At 41.5% G+C, this 16,919-nt stretch overlaps 1 protein-coding gene across 3 annotated transcripts in view; it reads left to right on the top strand.

Moving 5' to 3' along the window:
• The window catches only part of LOC150082171 (uncharacterized), a 324,507-nt gene that overhangs the window by 94,182 nt on the left and 213,406 nt on the right, over positions 1-16,919 (top strand). The gene's annotated exons all lie outside the window — the stretch shown is intronic.

Raw genomic sequence — 16,919 nt, 5'->3', positions numbered from 1 at the left:
AAGGTGTATTGAATGTAGAGGAAATTACTTTGAAAAAATTAAATAAACAAAGCTGTATTGCAAAACTTTCCTAGTACCCTGTGTATCAAGAATGGATCAACTGTGAGAGAACTACAAGCCAGAGGCTCCGTCAGTCACGCGTTATTGACCAAAGGGGTGAGGGAGGTAGATTCAGTGTGCTGTCCATAGAAAGAAATGTGCCACAATGGAATTAATTATCACACAATACGACACGAAGGGGGGGGGGATGGCACGACCAATTTCAACGTGGACCAAACATCGGATACTAGAACGTTAGGCTATCCCTGTCGACGGCTAATCTGATTACTCTTGCTCGATCATTCAAGAAAATGTGCCTACATTTGGCACCGGAGCGGAGCTACTGTAAAGTGGATGACTGGAAACGAGTTTTCTGGTCCGATGAATCGCATTTTCAATTGCCCCATAAGGACGGACTGGGGTGTAGATCAGGTTCTGAAATTTCACTGCACGAAAAAGAGTCCACAGGCTGTGAAAATCAGCGTAATGGTTTGGGGCTTGTTTGGATGGAAGACCGTGAGCTCCTTGGTACGTATCGATCGATCAGTGCCTCAGTCGAGACTTGTACAGGACTATCGACTCAGAGACGAAGCGTCAGAGCATTTTGTGGGCTTCGAAATCATCACTTAGGCCCAAAAAGTTTCGTTTATAGAAGTCCAGGATTAAGACGATGGTGATCATGTTTTTCGACAAATTGTGTGATTCACAAGGAATTTGTACCTGAAGAGGATAAAATCAATGCTGCGTTCTACGTAGGGTGCTTCAAAGACTATCGAAGCTCATTTCTTGGGTGAAGCTGCAATTTCGAGAGAAAGGCACAATGCCCCCGCCAATTCTGAACTTCTTGTGAAGACATTTCTGACTCAACATGGCATTGTACCAATCAATCCTTCATCCTACTCTCCCAAAGTAGCGCCAATGTTTTGGGTCGAGGCGCCACCGATGGTTTCCCACAACTGTGCCGTCATTTCTTGCGTGAAGTAAACAGAACTCTGTAAATGCCAGAAGTGGGTGTAGCGTGTTGTTTTGTGTTGGAGTACCAGTGTAAAGTGTGTTTAGCGTTAAACGGCACCAGGGGTTTCCCCCATCTCAGCATAGTTTACATTGTGGGTGAACCAGTTGACTGGAAAAGCCAGACCAGGAACCCAGTATTCTGTTTCACTCTGGCAGGTCCTGCCGCTTAATTTCCTGAGATTTCGGCGGCTAGGACCTAAAAAAAAAAAAAAAAAGACGCGTCGACGTAGGGATAGAATTGCTTGGTTTTGCTAGGCCAGGTTATGAGCGTAAGGTAATTTAGACATGTTAAGTTTTTGGTGTGTAGGGCTTTCGCTAGCATATAGAGAAGAGGCAGAAGGCTGGGAGAGAAAGACAAATATGGGGCTAATAGAGTAGGTAGCCCCAGTTTTCAGTGGGGCATGCTCTTGCCCCACCAGAGTAGAAGATGTGGGTTGGAGAGGACGAAAACGTCCCCCTTCCCCCAAGGATGTAGGTATAAAGGTGATGGGGACTAGAGTGCCCTCTTCAGATTGCCATATGGCTATTGGCAGCTACTGCTGCATTTCTGTTTACAAGTTTCTTCACTCATGGGGCAAGCTCCGTCCTTGTGCTTTTGTCCCTCATTTTTAGTTGCAACCCTTACATTGTCCTGGTTGGTATCTCAATAGTGGTACTTGATGTCAGCCATTGTAGATGGTGATTAATGTCTTTCTCCTGACGGAGGTCTTGTGCGAACTGGGATAATGCTCTATATTCATCCTCAGTATCTATGAAATGGGATTGCAATCCTTTTGGTAGGTATCTTATTTTTGTTATAAGTACCTCTCTGAGGTCTTCATATTGTGGGCACTCGTACACTATGTGATTCCAACTTTCTATCTCCCCGCACGTACAGTTGGGGTCCTCAGTGAGTCCGAATCCGTGCAGCTTCTCATTGTAGGGTCCGTGTCCTGTTATTAGAGATGTCATATGGTACCTTGGGAAGTACCAGGTCGGCTGTTTTGGGTAGATTTTCTGGAGGTCTGGTAGATATCTTCTGGTTATTTCGCCCTTGATGGTCTCCGTCCATCTTCCCAATCTTTCCTAGTAACACTGGCTACCATTGCAGAATAGCTCCGGATTTTTATTATTATTATTTTTTTCTTATGTACTTTAGGTGCGGCTGGAACGAGAGGTTGTTGTCCAGGACCACGCCTAAGTACTTAAGTTGGTTTACAAACTTAATGGTGACATTGTCAATTTTGTTTTTCGGCGGTGGTCGCAATTGCAGGGTTCCTTTAAACAGGATTGAAGAGGTCTTTATGGGTGAAATTTTGAGCTGGTATTTTGCTCTGCAATAATTTTGGCAGGTGGGTCTGTAGTCTGGTTTTTTTCTGTTTTTAGGTTGTTTGCTGGGTCAGTTGTGTAGTCGAGATGTGTGGCCGCCACTCCCCTGGATAACAAGTATAGCAGACCTGTGCTAACGACCTCCAGATCTAAAGGAAGCGCTCCAGCGAGTATCTGCAGTGCTGGGGTACTCACTGTGCTACAAGCACGTGTCGTAGTTAAGAGTATGGTCCTTTGGATCATGTCCAGGATTCTTCTTCTATTCACTGCCAATGCAGTTTTTGGGAACCAAATTGCCGAGGCGTAAGTAATTGCTGGGAGAACCGTTGTCTTGTAATAATAGCGTCAGGGTTCTTTTTTTGAGATCCCAATCTTTCCTAGTAACGCTGGCTACCAATGCATAATAGCTCCCGATTTTTTATTTTCTTATGTACTTTAGGTGCGGCTGGAATGAGAGGTTGTTGTCCAGGACCACGCCTAGGTACTTAAGTTGGTTTGCAAACTTAATGGTGACATTGTCAATTTTGATTTGCGGCGGTCGTCGCAATTGCAGGGTTCCTTTAAGCAGGATTGAAGAGGTCTTTATGGGTGAAATTTTGAGCTTGTGTTTTACGGCCCATTGCTGCAGTTGATGTAGTGCCTGGTTTGCTTGGGTTTCCAACTGGCCCGGGAATCCGCTCCCACGGTCAATATCAGGTCATCAGCGAATGCTTGTGTCCCGACGGGTCCCAGATCCATCACCAAGAACTCATCTATAACCATATTTCACAGGAGTGGTCCCAGCACCGACCCCTGCGGACAGCCTCTTTGCGCTTCTCTTGTGATCTTTTGATATTCTACATTGGTCTCCACTCTTCTATGTGATAAATAGTTTTCCATGACCTTGAATAGGTTGGTTGGCACCCCTGCCTCCCTCAACCTTGCCAGGACGCTTGCCCACGAAAGTGAGTCAAACGCCCCAGCAAAGTCAACCGAGATGAGAAGCAGGTACTTGTTTCTACATTCTTGCACCGTCCTGAGTAGGTTTCCCAGTGCGTCCACTGTCGAGGTCCCTGGCTTGAAGCCATACTGATTCGCTGCATGGTGCCCAGCTTTTCAATAGTGGGCAATTATTCTTCTGTGAAGTAGTCTTTCAAATACTTTACTTACCACCGAGAGCAGTGCGATGGGTCGATACACATCTGGGCTTTCTGGGTTTTTTGTTGGATTTTTTGGAATTAGTTTTAAGTTGGCCGTTTTCTACGCCTATGGAAAGTGGCCGGCTTCCAGGCATCTGTTGTATATGGTGAGCAATAGGTACGGTGCGTATTGAACAGTTTTCTTTAAGATTTCGGGCTCAATCATGTCGAGACCTGAGCATTTCTTGCTTCTTACTCGACTAGCTGCCGCGCTGAGCTCTTCCATGGTAAAGGGGGGCTCCATTGCTTGATTGGTGTAACTGGCATTGCTCTCGCATATTTGGCTCTTTGCTGGTAGTATCGGCATCGCTGATTTCTGATAGATTGTGTCCAGTATGTTGTCCATCGACTGCTCCCAGGTTGTGGTAAGGTTTCCCTGCCGGGTTATGGTGGTGGCATTCACCTCCCCTCTGGGCATTTTGTTGGTGGTTACCGTATAGACTAGGCCCCAGGGGTGAGTGTTTCCTTCTGTAGATAATAAGATCTCCCAAGAGCGTCTTTTGCTCTTCTTAATGGCATCAGTATAGCGGTTTCTTATCTCCCTATATTGCTGTCTCAGGGCTTCGACTTCATTTGCAGGCCATGATCTGCTGGCCCTTTGAAAGTCCTTCCTTGCTTTTATCGTTTGCCGCCGGAGCGTGGCAATTTCTTGAGTCCACCAGAGTACTGCCCCCAGCTGAGGGTGTTTTTTTTCTTATTGCTTGGTTACTGATAGTTGTCATCAGTTCCGTAGTACCTTTGTCCGGACTGTTTAATGGGTTACTGTTGATCGCTGTGGTCAGTAGTTCTTTGAATAGTGGCCAGTCCTCTTTGGCAACTGCTTATCTATGGCATTGTTGGTTGATTGTTTTTGCTCTTGTCATTGTTCTTGTTATTGTGCAAGTTATAACTCGGTGATCCGAGGTGGGACCACCTCGGATCACCGAGTTATAACTTGCACAATCAACCTTCCAGGCTTCCTCCACCCTCCAGTCGGCCATGTGGTTCGCCAGGTTCCTAGTTGCTAAGGATATGGCGATTGTGGCCTCCCAGAAGGTGTTACAGAATGTCGGTAACTGGTGTGGCTGGTTTAGGACCGCTAACTGTGATCCTGTCAGCTAATTCTCAAGCTGTTGTCCGTTTGGTGTCCCTTTTCTATCATCTGTAGCGCTGTACCATAGCGGGAAGCGGCAGTTTACATCCGCCCCTATTATGATTCTTTCGTTTGGCAGGGTGTTCTGTAGGTAGCATAGGTAGTTGATGGCGATCTCTATTTCTTGTCCCGGTCTACTGTATGGAGCCACCACATAGAGGGAACCCAGTGCTGTGATGAGTTGGGCACAGGCTGCCCAAGCCGTGCATAGTTGCGTTATTCTTGTTGTGGTAATATTCTTGTTTCTGACCAATACCACCGCCCATGGGGTGTCTTCCTCTGTGTGGATCACTTTATATTGCAGTGGGTAGCCCGCCACCCACCTTGCATGTATGTATGTATTTGTTTTGGGTGGCACCTGGAACGTTAGTTCATCTCCGCCTCGTTTCACTTTTAAATTAGAGGATTCTGCAGAAATGGCCAGAAGTGAACTGGCTGTTTATCTACCCGGAATCAGCAGGTCGGAAATGCGCCACCACCACGGGAAGGTTGACCAGGGGCAACCAACCGGCGGCAGCAGAAGAGAGGGATGCCAAGAGCCCAAAAGCCACCCGCCTTTCATGGACGTACGGCTCCTGTAATATTATAACGTCTATGTTCTCTTCGTCAGCATTGACCCCAATCTGGTCAGCCACCGCTTTTGATCGCTGGGCATTTGTTTGTATTATTTTGATCATGGTTGTGTTATATTTCTTAATTTTTGTACCCATAATCGATTCTGTTTTGGTAGATGCTCTTGGCTTTTATATAGATTGGGCAGTTAGGATCCCTGATTGAGTGTGTATATTCGAGTTTCATTGCTTTACAATTTGTGCATGTGGCTTGTGGGCATTCTTTATATTCGTGGCCCTTTTCAGTGCAATGTCCGCATGTTGGGACCGTCTGGGAACGGACGTGGCTGTACTGGCCGAACTTACAGCATCTAAAGCATTTCGGTACTGCCACCCGCTCTCGAAAACGATAGTTTCCCCATTTTATGTAGACCCTTGTCCGATCCTTTAGGTCTTGCCATGCCTCCGGGATAAGTTCCACACTCCAGCTGTTTTTTAAGCCTCCTCTCGCCTCTATGTGGAACTTTGGTGTTATCACTTCTTGCTGCTGCTTGTCCGGGATTTCGCGTTGGAAGTTTCTGTGGTGGTAAAGTTCCTTCAGCTAGCTGCGTGGCCATAATTTCTGGGCTAACGTCATAAATTAATATATTCGGTCCCTTCCTTTTGGGTGGCTGGGCCATTAATCCAAGGACTTCAATCTTGGGGTTTTCAATGATGCTCTGGATTTCTTGCCTGGTCTCTGTCTCTATTACCAGTCCTACGTTTCTCATCCCTTTTATTCGTGTTAGCTTTAGGTCCTCCTTTATGTTATTTATTACTTTTGTTTTGCGGTCTTCGCTTGTGGAAATTTTTCCTGTTTGTTTAAATCTGAGTATCACCAGGTTTGGTGTTGGTAGGAGCGTCTTTCTCTTCTGGTGCGTTGTTGTCTGTTGCGTTTCCGTTGCTGTTGGGGTCCTCAGCTCTTCTGAATATGTCGGGGAGCGCTGTGGCGTAGTCGTGTGGTAACTCTCTCTTTGTCAAGATGTTCATCATGTAGGATTGTCTCCATCTTATGGAAGATTGTGACAATCTCAGATCTGAATGCTGCTGACACTCTTTGAATTTTCTTTGAAAATGTTCTCAAGTGCGGTTTTGAGAAAGAGCGTCTTTTCATATATGGTACCCTCTGGTATGGCATGGTCGAGGGGTGAGTCCTGCTGTTTGTCTTTTGTGATGCGGCTATTTCTGGCTGTTCTTTAGTCTGTCTGGAACGTGTTTCCCGCCCCAACTTTGGGATCAGGTGATTGCGATTTTATCGCTTGGTGAGTTGGGATCCAGAACGGTGGGGACCTCCTTTTCGTCCTGGGGTTCCACGATAACAGGGTCGTCACTCTGGCTTTGGGGATCATTGTGTTTTCCTGTTCTTACTTCCATTTCATGAAATCCGGATAACCGGTACAGTTCGGATTATCAGGTATATGGTAGGATAGGCCACTGAAAAAATTATGGCAAATGATGCCCACCACAAGTCCGTGGCTTAATTTGAAGGCACACAGTTAGTTATGGGAGTTTTGGGCTATTCCCTCTGTCAGCTGGGGGGGGGGGGGGGAGTGAAACACATAGGTATGAAAGTGCTCCTAGAAAACCGGGGTTACTTCCTCTTATGGTTTTCGGAGGCGCTAATCACGCTGGTGAAATCAGTTTTAGAACAGGAACAATAATTAGAGAGATCTATCTCTTCCATGGAATGTCTATCGAGGGGGGGGACGCTGAGCACATGGTACATTTACTCCGCAAAGATAGAAGTAACACAAAATGGTGGGGCACTCTTGCAGCCAAGAGAGCACTAATTGGCGAATCCTCCAAAGTCAAGAATAAGATTTGAACGTGGCAGCCGCGTTATATCGGAGTACTCTCCATTACCTCGTTGTGAGCGTCATGGTGGCCGGTCTCACAACAAAGGAAATAGATAAATAACGTAAAAATCTGATTATATTTTCCTAGAAAGTTGGAAAAGTCTCACCCTATGAGTCCACTGCTGGTTGATCTTCAACTAGAACCAATAATTTTTAACTGTATTGCCTTTAAAACACATAATTCAGACAAATTATTGCAGAGCGATAAACGACACGTCCGTACTGTAAGGCAGCCATGTGTAGTATAAATAAAAAATAAATTTTCTGTTTATACTCCGGGACGACCAAACGGTCAGAGGAGTTTACAAGATACATAGAATACAAGAAACAGCACCGCATTCAGCAGTCACGGGCTTGAACCCCGGTCACTCAAGGCACGTGTACTTATGCACCCGCGCGCCTGACCACTAGGCTACGGCGGCATGTAGGACGGCACTTGAACGAAAGTTGAACTCCGTCTTTGTACACTGTGATGGTTACATCACAGTGTACAAAGCACTGTAACAGGCCAGAAATGTGTGTAATGTTATGTTCGTGCAGTGTGTGTGTGTGTTGTTTAGTTGTTTCTGGCCGTTTTGTCACCAGGCAGGCGATCACCTGGAAAGCCTGCCCAGTGTCCGTCTACACCACGGGGAGGTAGGCCACAACTGCGCATGAACCATGGCCAACCTCAGCAGTCACGCACTGAATGTCCAAAGAGGCTTTTGAGCCATTCAAAAGAACCTCGTGCCAGCAATCCGGCAACAGCGCGCGCGCGCACACACACACACACACCCAGTCATTCCCAGGAGACAGGACAGCAGAAGACGAAGAAATAAGGATGAGAATAGCATAAAGTAAAAAAAAAATAATAATAAAAAATAAATAAATAAATAAGAATAAAAAAAGAAAGAAAAAAAAATATATATATAAACAAAAAATAAATGAAAAATTAAAAAAAATAAAATAAAAATAAATAAAAAAAATCTTTATCCATTTCTTGCCAACATCTTTATGCAGTGCTGCCCAAAGTAGTCCTCAAAGAGAAAAAGGTGTACTGGCAAACAGAAGTAGTAAAGTCATTCAAACATGATCGTCAGAAACAAGTTCTAGATATAATTCTGAATTCTGTTAATCTGGAGTGGTGTCAGAAGTCTCTGGTCGATGACGGTATCACTGAGCAGAGGAAGGATTTAGTTTCAGAGAGTCTTGATAAAGGATGGGTCAGAAAAGTGCAGCATCTGTTAAAATCTTTGCGTGTTCTTGAAAGCCACAACAATTTTGTATATGACGTCATCAGGACGACGAGGCAGCACAGTTGTATTATGATTTATGATGTATTTTCAGTTTAATTTCTTGAATTAACATTGAGGTTGAAAGCCTTCCTGCAATTAAAACAGCATTGCATAAGGTTTGAAGGGCCTGGAAATTGTTGACAGAAATGAGTATCTTTTCACCTCCGGGACACGTGTTTGGTACTGTTGCCTTAAGAGCCAATCTTAGATCCTCGTAAATGGAGCATTCAAAAAGTACGTGAGGAGAGTCTTCCGGTAACCCACATCGACAGTAGACTGTATTGGAAAGTCTGAATTGGTAGAGTTTTGCGTTAAGCGAACCATGACCAGTTAGTATGTAGGAGTTAAACAGTGAGGGTGAAAACCATTTTGTGGTGGATGATGAGAGTAGTGCAGTTTTTTTTTTTTTTTTTTTTTTAATGAAAATCCCAAACACGAAAGGTATCAAAACCTATAATACTTAGTACCGTGCATGGGTTGAAGGAGAAGGGGGGGGGGGGGGGGGTATGCTGGAAACTTTGCTCTAGAGACTAAACATGGGTTACGTCGGGAACGAAGTTTTTGGTGATAGTTCCTCTTTCGGTAGAATTCCATCTATTCTGCCAGGTGTTCACTAACAAATTCCAGCATCTGGTTCGCTCAGTTTTGGGATCAGCCTGAGGGGTTAACAGTGATTCCCTGAAATTCCGTAGAAATGCCTTTGCGGATATAAAAGCAAAGCCCTCTAAACACAACATGCAGGTCAAGTGGTATAGTGCCTGCTGGAGTTGATACTGTTTAGCAAACGTGAAGTAGGCTAAGGAGAAAACAACGTTGAGGCAGCCATGTGCCAGCGGACCTCTTTCCCAAGGTGAAAACAACTCTCAAAGGAAAGAGATTTCAAGATGTTGAGGACAAAGAAAAACATTACCGCCGAACTGAACAACTTTTTGGACGCCTTCGCTGGCTATTTTCAGAATCTTTTAGAACGGTATAATAATCGCATTCAGTCAGGTGGTGATTACTTTGAATAAAAATTAAACCATTTTTGAGCTCCTTCACTTTGTGTTCTTTTTATTGTACCAGTCCGGAAACTTTATCGTCATACTTCTTATTGGATATTATGTTTGCTGACGTACGCTGATTGAAGGAATAAAGGATAATATGGCGAATGCAGAAACGAAATGCGGTCAAAAAAGTTGCTTTTTACGCGTGTTTTTATTTTATTTTTTTGTTAGAAGTCATGAATTATTACTACTTGCTAACCCTCCTGAAATGTAACGTGCTGCAAATATTAATTCATTCTTCATAACATCAATTTTTTTTTCTCCTTCCAGAATTTTTCTAATGTTTTTGCAGCAAACACGCTATAACAAGTTTATTATGTGGGACCTTGAAAAAAAGCGGTATAAGCAAATGGCGTTTAAATGGGAGTTTAAACGCCTTAAGCTGTTAATTTGAGTTGCATGTATAATTTTATTATATACAGTACATGTATATGTATATATATATATACACACACACATGCAGTATACAGAAACTCCCCGACTTACGGAAATTCGACTTTATGTAAGGTTTTGCCGGCCGGGGCAAACTTAAAAAAATCGTGGAAACGTATTTTGCATCCCGTATGAATAAATGGATCGTGAAAATATTGTAATGTGTGAACCCAATAACACATTTTTTTTTTTTTTTTTTTTGTAATTCGTTCCAAGTCCATGGAAGTTGAAAATTTCGCTATGTTACTAAGCTATTTATCTCTCTACAACGTCATATTTATAATGGAAATTGCACTATCCTTTCATCGTTATCATATGTTCCCGTTATAAGAATCAATTTTGAACGCGATTGATTGAAATTTCAAAATTGAAAAATTTTGAAATTTGAATCAATTTTTTCTAAAGCATGTTTCTGGAGGTCACGACCAAAAAACAATAAAAACAATTTGCACTTTCCGGTTTATTGGGCTTTTCTGTTAGTGCATCTAATTATAAGCGGGTAGTAAACGCGATCTTATTGCATTTGCGATAATACCGATAACTGCAAATGTGTGGGTTTTTACGCTATTATGGTGAAATGTGCTCCCCTTCACTGAAACCTTCAATCATAGAAAAAATAAATTTTCAAAAACTTCTCTTCTTTCCTATTTACGTATTACAATGATGGAAAAGGGACCAACGGAAAGTGCAAGTGCTGGCAGTGCCAGGAAACAAAACAAAATTGATTTAGAAATGAAGATGAAAATGATTAAGAAGTACGAAGCAGGACACAGTTTTTCATCTATTGCAAGAGAATTAGGTCTCGCTGCTTCAACACTGAATGCTATTTTAAAGGACAATGCGCGTATAAAAGAACAAGTCAAAGGATCAACGCGCTTAAAGATCAACAGTGATCACAAAACACCGTTCAGGTGCTGTATCGAAGAGGGAACAACTATTAATAATATGGATGGAAAATCAGATTCAGAAGCAAGTGCCCCTGAGTCCAATGGACATTCAAGCAAAAGAAACAAGTATTTATAAAGATATTAAGGATAAGTACGGCGAACTCCAAGCCAAGTTCGTGGCAAGCAACGGGTGGTTTAATAGGTTCAAGCATCGCGCTGGTTTCCACAACGTTAAAGGATGCGGCGAAGTCGCGAGTGCTGATTCTGCAGCTGCAGAGAAATTTTGTGATATGTTGGAAAAAATTATTGATGAAGGCGGCTATTCAATGCAGCAAATTTTTAACGTTGACGAGACTGCTGTGTATTGGAAAAAAATTCCGGATCGAACATACATTGCCAAAGAGGAAAATACAATGCCAGGTTTCAAGGCGTCAAAAGATAGGGCCACGCTCTTGCTTGGGGCTAATGCAGCGGGAGATTACAGATTAAAACCACTGCTTGTGTACCATTCTGGAAATCCTCTTGCATTTAAGGGCATCAATAAAGCCACTCTACCCATGCATTTCCGATCGAACCAGACAGCATGGATAACAATATCTCTCTTTGAGGATTGGTTTAAATGCTGCTTCATTCCCGAGGTTGAAAATTATTGTAAAGACAACGACGTTCCTTTCAAGATTTTGCTTCTATTAGATAATGCTCCTGGACATCCTACGCATCTAGATGATTTCAATTCGAACGTGGGAATCATATTTCTACCACCAAATATGACTTCACTCATCCAACCTATGGAGTAAATGTGTTTACGCACATTTACTCAGGCATTATCTTGCAGTAGACGATGAGAAATTTTTACGTTAAGAGACTTTTGGAAATCTTACAATATTTACCATGCCATCTTAAACGTTAATAAGGCCGGTGCGGAAATTAAAAAGTTGTTTAAATGGCGCATGGAAGAAAATATGCCCACGGCACGTAAAATGTTTCGAAGGGTTTGAAAAAGACGAATCATATGAAGAGGTTACCGATAAGATTGTAAAGGTTGCAGAGCTACTTCAGTTGGAGGTTGATACCAAAGACGTGGACGAGTTAATAGAAGAAGAAGAGAAGGAATTATCTAACGAACTTATTGACTTGCAGGCAGCGATAGTGAAAGAAGAAAATGCTGACGAAGCTCAAGATTGAACCAAATGAGGAGCCGAGACGCTTCATTATCAGAGAAATGGCAATGGCATTTCTTGAAATTGCATCGGCAGTGGCGAGGTTTGAAACGATGGATCCTGACAGCGAACGATTCTTAAAAGTTAACAGAGGGATGAATGAAATGTTTGCTACAAAGGAATCTACAATGAAAAGAAAAAAAAGCCACCTTCCACTCATCCATTAATATGTTCTTTCGTAAGATTGAGCGGCCGACCCCGTCTAAATCTCCACCGCCCTCAACCTCCGCAGCGGTGTACTTATCAGCTGAAGACGTCGATTCTGGCAACGATGCTCGAGAGGTAAAACTTACTGACGTTATTCCTGTCTCCTTTTTTATTGTAATTTTGCAATTTTTTAAATTGCTCGCTTTTGTAATTTTTCCTGTGCATGAGATAAAAAAAAAATTGAATAAATACAATAAATAATTCTATTCACATGTTCGTCGAACGTTTCTTTTTTGATTCAATCAATTCAGCGAGTACTGCACAAGCATGGGGGAAATTCCGACTTGCATAGCGTTCCGCGGAACGCAACCCTTACGTAAGTCTGGGAGTTCCTATATACAGGGTGATTCAATACCAGTGCGACAAACGTGTAGGAGGTGTAGGGGGCACAAAGACGAATCGGAATCACATAGCATTGCAGGGTCCGAAATGCCTTCGTCATGCGGTAGAGGACGTTGAACGGGAGGTCGCGTGAACAGCGATCCCGCATTTGCGAACCGGTTCCCGAGGCAGTAGGATGGACGAGTATTCAAATGTTGAACTGGCCGACATGCACCTCGCGTATGGAGCTGCGGATTGTAACAGGCGCGCCGCTCTGCCCTTGTACCAGGAACGTTTCCCGCACAGGCGTGCTCCTCATCATACGATTTTCGAACGTGTGCACAGAAGGTTACGTGAGACTGGTTGTTTCACGAGAGGTACCATGAATCGAGAGCGAACGACGAGGACGCCAGACAATGAGGAGAATGTCCTACGTCTTGCAGAAGGCAATCCGAGTATGAGTACTCGAGCGATAGGCCAACGATTGGGTATTTCCCAATCCACTGTATGGAGGATACTGTCAACAAACCAAATGAGTTCATACCATCTGCAACTCGTCCAATCATTGGAGCCTGCGGATTATCCACTCCGGAGGACTTTTGCTACTTGGTTTCTTCAACAGAAACGGTTCGCGAATGCTGACTTCCAGCGGGATCGCTGTTCACGCGACCTCCCGTTCAACGTCCTCTACCGCATGACGAAGGCATTTCGGACCCTGCAATGCTATGTGATTCCGATTCGTCTTTGTGCCCCCCCCCCCTACACCTCCTGCAAGTTTGTCGCACTGGTAGTGAATCACCCTGTATATATATATATATATATATATATATTTTTTTTTTTTTTTTTTACACTAATATAAAAGTTTGTGTTTAACTACTTTGAAGTATCGGCATTCATTTTATCGGTGGGGGGGAACCCTAATTAGTTATATTTTTGAGGTTTACTATTACACGTTGAAGTGCTCAATGGGCTCCTTGTCAGCTGTTAGTGCTGCTGGCAGAAAGAAACAAGTGAGGGAGGAGTTAAAGAGTGGATAATGTCATTCATTAGGAGTGACAAGTAACAGTTCAGCAGTATTAATGCAAAGCGTTATACATCACAGGTCTACCATTCACAGAATATTTAATAAATGTTGAGATGGAATGAAGTTTTATTGTGTTGATAATTCATGAAGTAATTCCGTAACCAAGCTGTATTATTATTTAGAAAAATTAAAGTGACTATCAGTCTACAATAGTAAATAATTTTATATTTTGCCGACGATTTTTTTAATTATTTTTATTATTGTCATCTGTTTATTCCGCAAAAGGAACCACCCCGGGAAGGCTAAGTGCCAGGAGGTGTTAATTACATATCAGTGTACGAGGTACTACGACAGTGGATTCATATACTAAATATGTATGTAGTTTCGTCCCGAAATATTACATACACATTATACATATACTGTATTTAATATATATATTTACACATTAATAATTCTGTATATACATTACGCAAATCATATATTTATTTTCATATAATTCGCAAATCATATAATTATATTCATATAATTATTTATTTACGCAGTTGTTAAAGAGGGCATATTTTTCCAGCAATAGCTTACCAAATATTATTTTTTTTAAAGTAGAAAGTTTCCCTTATGATACATGAAACAGTTTCATTTAGTCTCAACTCTTTGGTATGTTATCATCACATTACTGCTGATTAATATTTTGGGAAGTCTATAAGAATTCTGGAAGATCTCTTTCCGGTATGTTGTATCATCACAGAATTTTTCAGCATCTATCTTCAGAGAGTTAAATATTTTTGCTGTATTTGAAGGGAATAATCTTCCTAGGCTATCAAGATTGTTGAGGATTGGACGAAGTGGGATATTTACTCCTCCACAATGTCTAGCGGAGGCACGCGGTTTGGCTAGAACATTATCTAGGGCTGGCGCGTCCAATCTGCCTGTGAGCATTTGTGCGAGAGTGTGTTTAAGTGCCAACAAACTCCATAATTGATAAATTGGGTACTCGTATCATTAATAAAAATTACTATATAAAAAGTATAACGAGGACAAATCAAAAAGGTTTCCAGTGTTGCAATTTTAAAAAAAAAATGTTATCCTATAGAAAAGTAACTTTGAATAATAGAATTCTGTGACAAATTAGGTGGAATTTTGATCGACTTCCTTGTAGCTGTGATTGTGCAATAATTAAACTTGAAGGATCAGCTTTGCCAAGGTATTACCGAGAAGAAATTACCTTTAAATGTAGGGTAGGTTTGTGTGGTAGAACAAAGCGTTTCTAGTAGAATAGTGTGGTATGGTATCTCCTGCAGCACAGTTTGTCTTCTGTGGTAGAATTATAAACTTATCCTAAACCAAAAATCCAGGCCCAAAGACGGATTTCAACACAGAAATCTGAAACGTAGCCAATTTATTTATTTATTTTTTTTGTGACCGTTTCAGTGTAATGCAATAATCGTACTCTCGTTCTAATAAATAATTAAATGCATTACGTGAAAAAGCGTCTTTAATAAACCTACTTGTGCAGTGATCTATTATAAATGCCCAGTCACGGATGCAAACGTATATAAAAGAAGCTGCAGGAATCTTCAACCGTATGCAGGCAAAGATGTTCTTCTCCCCTTCTTCCCTTTTTTCTTTTATTTTATTTATTTATTTATTTATTTTTAATGAAAACCACAAGTACGAAAGATATTAAAACCTGTAGTTCTGTGCGTGGGTTGAAAGTTAAGAAGACTGTAAGAAGTACTTCTTGACATTGCACTTGAATTTCTGTAAATTGTCATTTTCATGAAATACATGCTAAGGAAAGTTTCGCCAGAAAACAGAAATTGAAGGGATAAATGACGAAAAAGGAAAAAAAAGTTGGTTCTGTTTTTTTTTTTTTTTTTTTTTTTTAATGGGAACCCCAAACACGACAGTTGTTAAACTTATAGTACTTTGTACCGTGTGTGTGTGTGTGTGTGGGTAGAAGGTTGAGAAGATGAAAGAAGATGCTTTTTGACGTTAGACGAATTTCTGTAGATTGTAATTTTCAGGAAATGCATGTGACAGAAGATTGTTCCAGAAAACGGAATTTGAAGGAATAAATGAGGAATAAGAAAAGTTGGTTCTGTGAGTTTTAAGTTGCGCAGTAAAAGGATGCTGACTGGTTGGTCGAGAAATTGCCGATGTTTGTGCAGGGCAAAGTTTCTCAAACTGGAAGGTGGAATGCAATGTGCTATCATCAGCAAAACTATGATTGGATTTCCAGTCAATGGAAGAAGGTCATTAATATACAACAGGAAAAAGTAGGAGAAAGAACTGAACTGGAACACTAACATTAATGGAGAACTTAAAAGACAGAAATCCATCTATCATCACCCGCAGACAGCGGTCGGAGAGAAAACTGGATATCCAATGGGTAACATAAACCAGTATATTATAAGTGTATCGAAGTTGACTGAATCCGTATTGGCGATCATTTTTTTTTCTTTTTCAAATGCAAGGTTTTGAGATAGTTTAGGAGTCGGAAATTAATGGAAAAATCCATTAATTTGGACAGTATAGTGGTAAGTGCAATGGGACGATAATTGAATGGGAGGGATTTGTCACCCTTTTTAGGAGCTGACTTCCGATCAGGACGCAAAAATACCAGTGGAATATGTAATTAAAAAGGCGACACAGAACAGGAGAAAGCTCAGAAGCACAGGTATTGAGAATAGTGGAGAAATGCCCTCAGGACCTGCAGCTTTCTTGGCATCAAGGTTCAAAATTCTTCTGACATCCTTTAGACCAGTGGTTTCAACCGGGGTGCCGCAACAACATCCCAGGGATACCACATAATTTGGGTTTAAGTTACTTAAACTTATTATTTTTTAAAATTTATATGTTTATTTCATTATAAAAAGGTGTACAGTATCTTTTTAATTTTGTGATCTATAATTGATATTTACTTAGTACCTCTATATAAAGAATAAAATTATTATATACTGTATATATATAATTTGTATTATGAAATGTAATTTTTTAATTATATTATTAATAACTATCATATAACATATATTTTTTAATATTATATATATATATATATATATATATATATATAGAGAGAGAGAGAGAGAGAGAATCGGATCTAACAGACAGAATATTGAGTTGATTGAGTAGGAGTGCCGCAAAATAAAATAAATTACTTAGGGGTGCCGTTATTAAAAAAAGGTTGAAAACCACTGCTTTAGACGGAAGACCACAGGAGGTATTGAGTGGAGTGTACTGGGAACTGTCGGAGGCGGTTTATCAAGATCGTGAAGACCTTCAAATGATGTCGATTGCTTTGGAAAGGAAGAATGGCCTTGGTCGTCCACGAATATCTTTCACTGCTGTTATTGCCCAAATGTATTGTTACACTCTGCAGGCATTGCGAAAC

Source organism: Mastigoproctus giganteus, chromosome 8 (assembly GCF_048544385.1).
Source record: "Mastigoproctus giganteus isolate SK-2022 chromosome 8, ASM4854438v1, whole genome shotgun sequence".
NCBI lineage: Eukaryota > Metazoa > Arthropoda > Arachnida > Uropygi > Thelyphonidae > Mastigoproctus > Mastigoproctus giganteus.
This window is presented reverse-complemented; position numbering and strand designations above follow the sequence as displayed.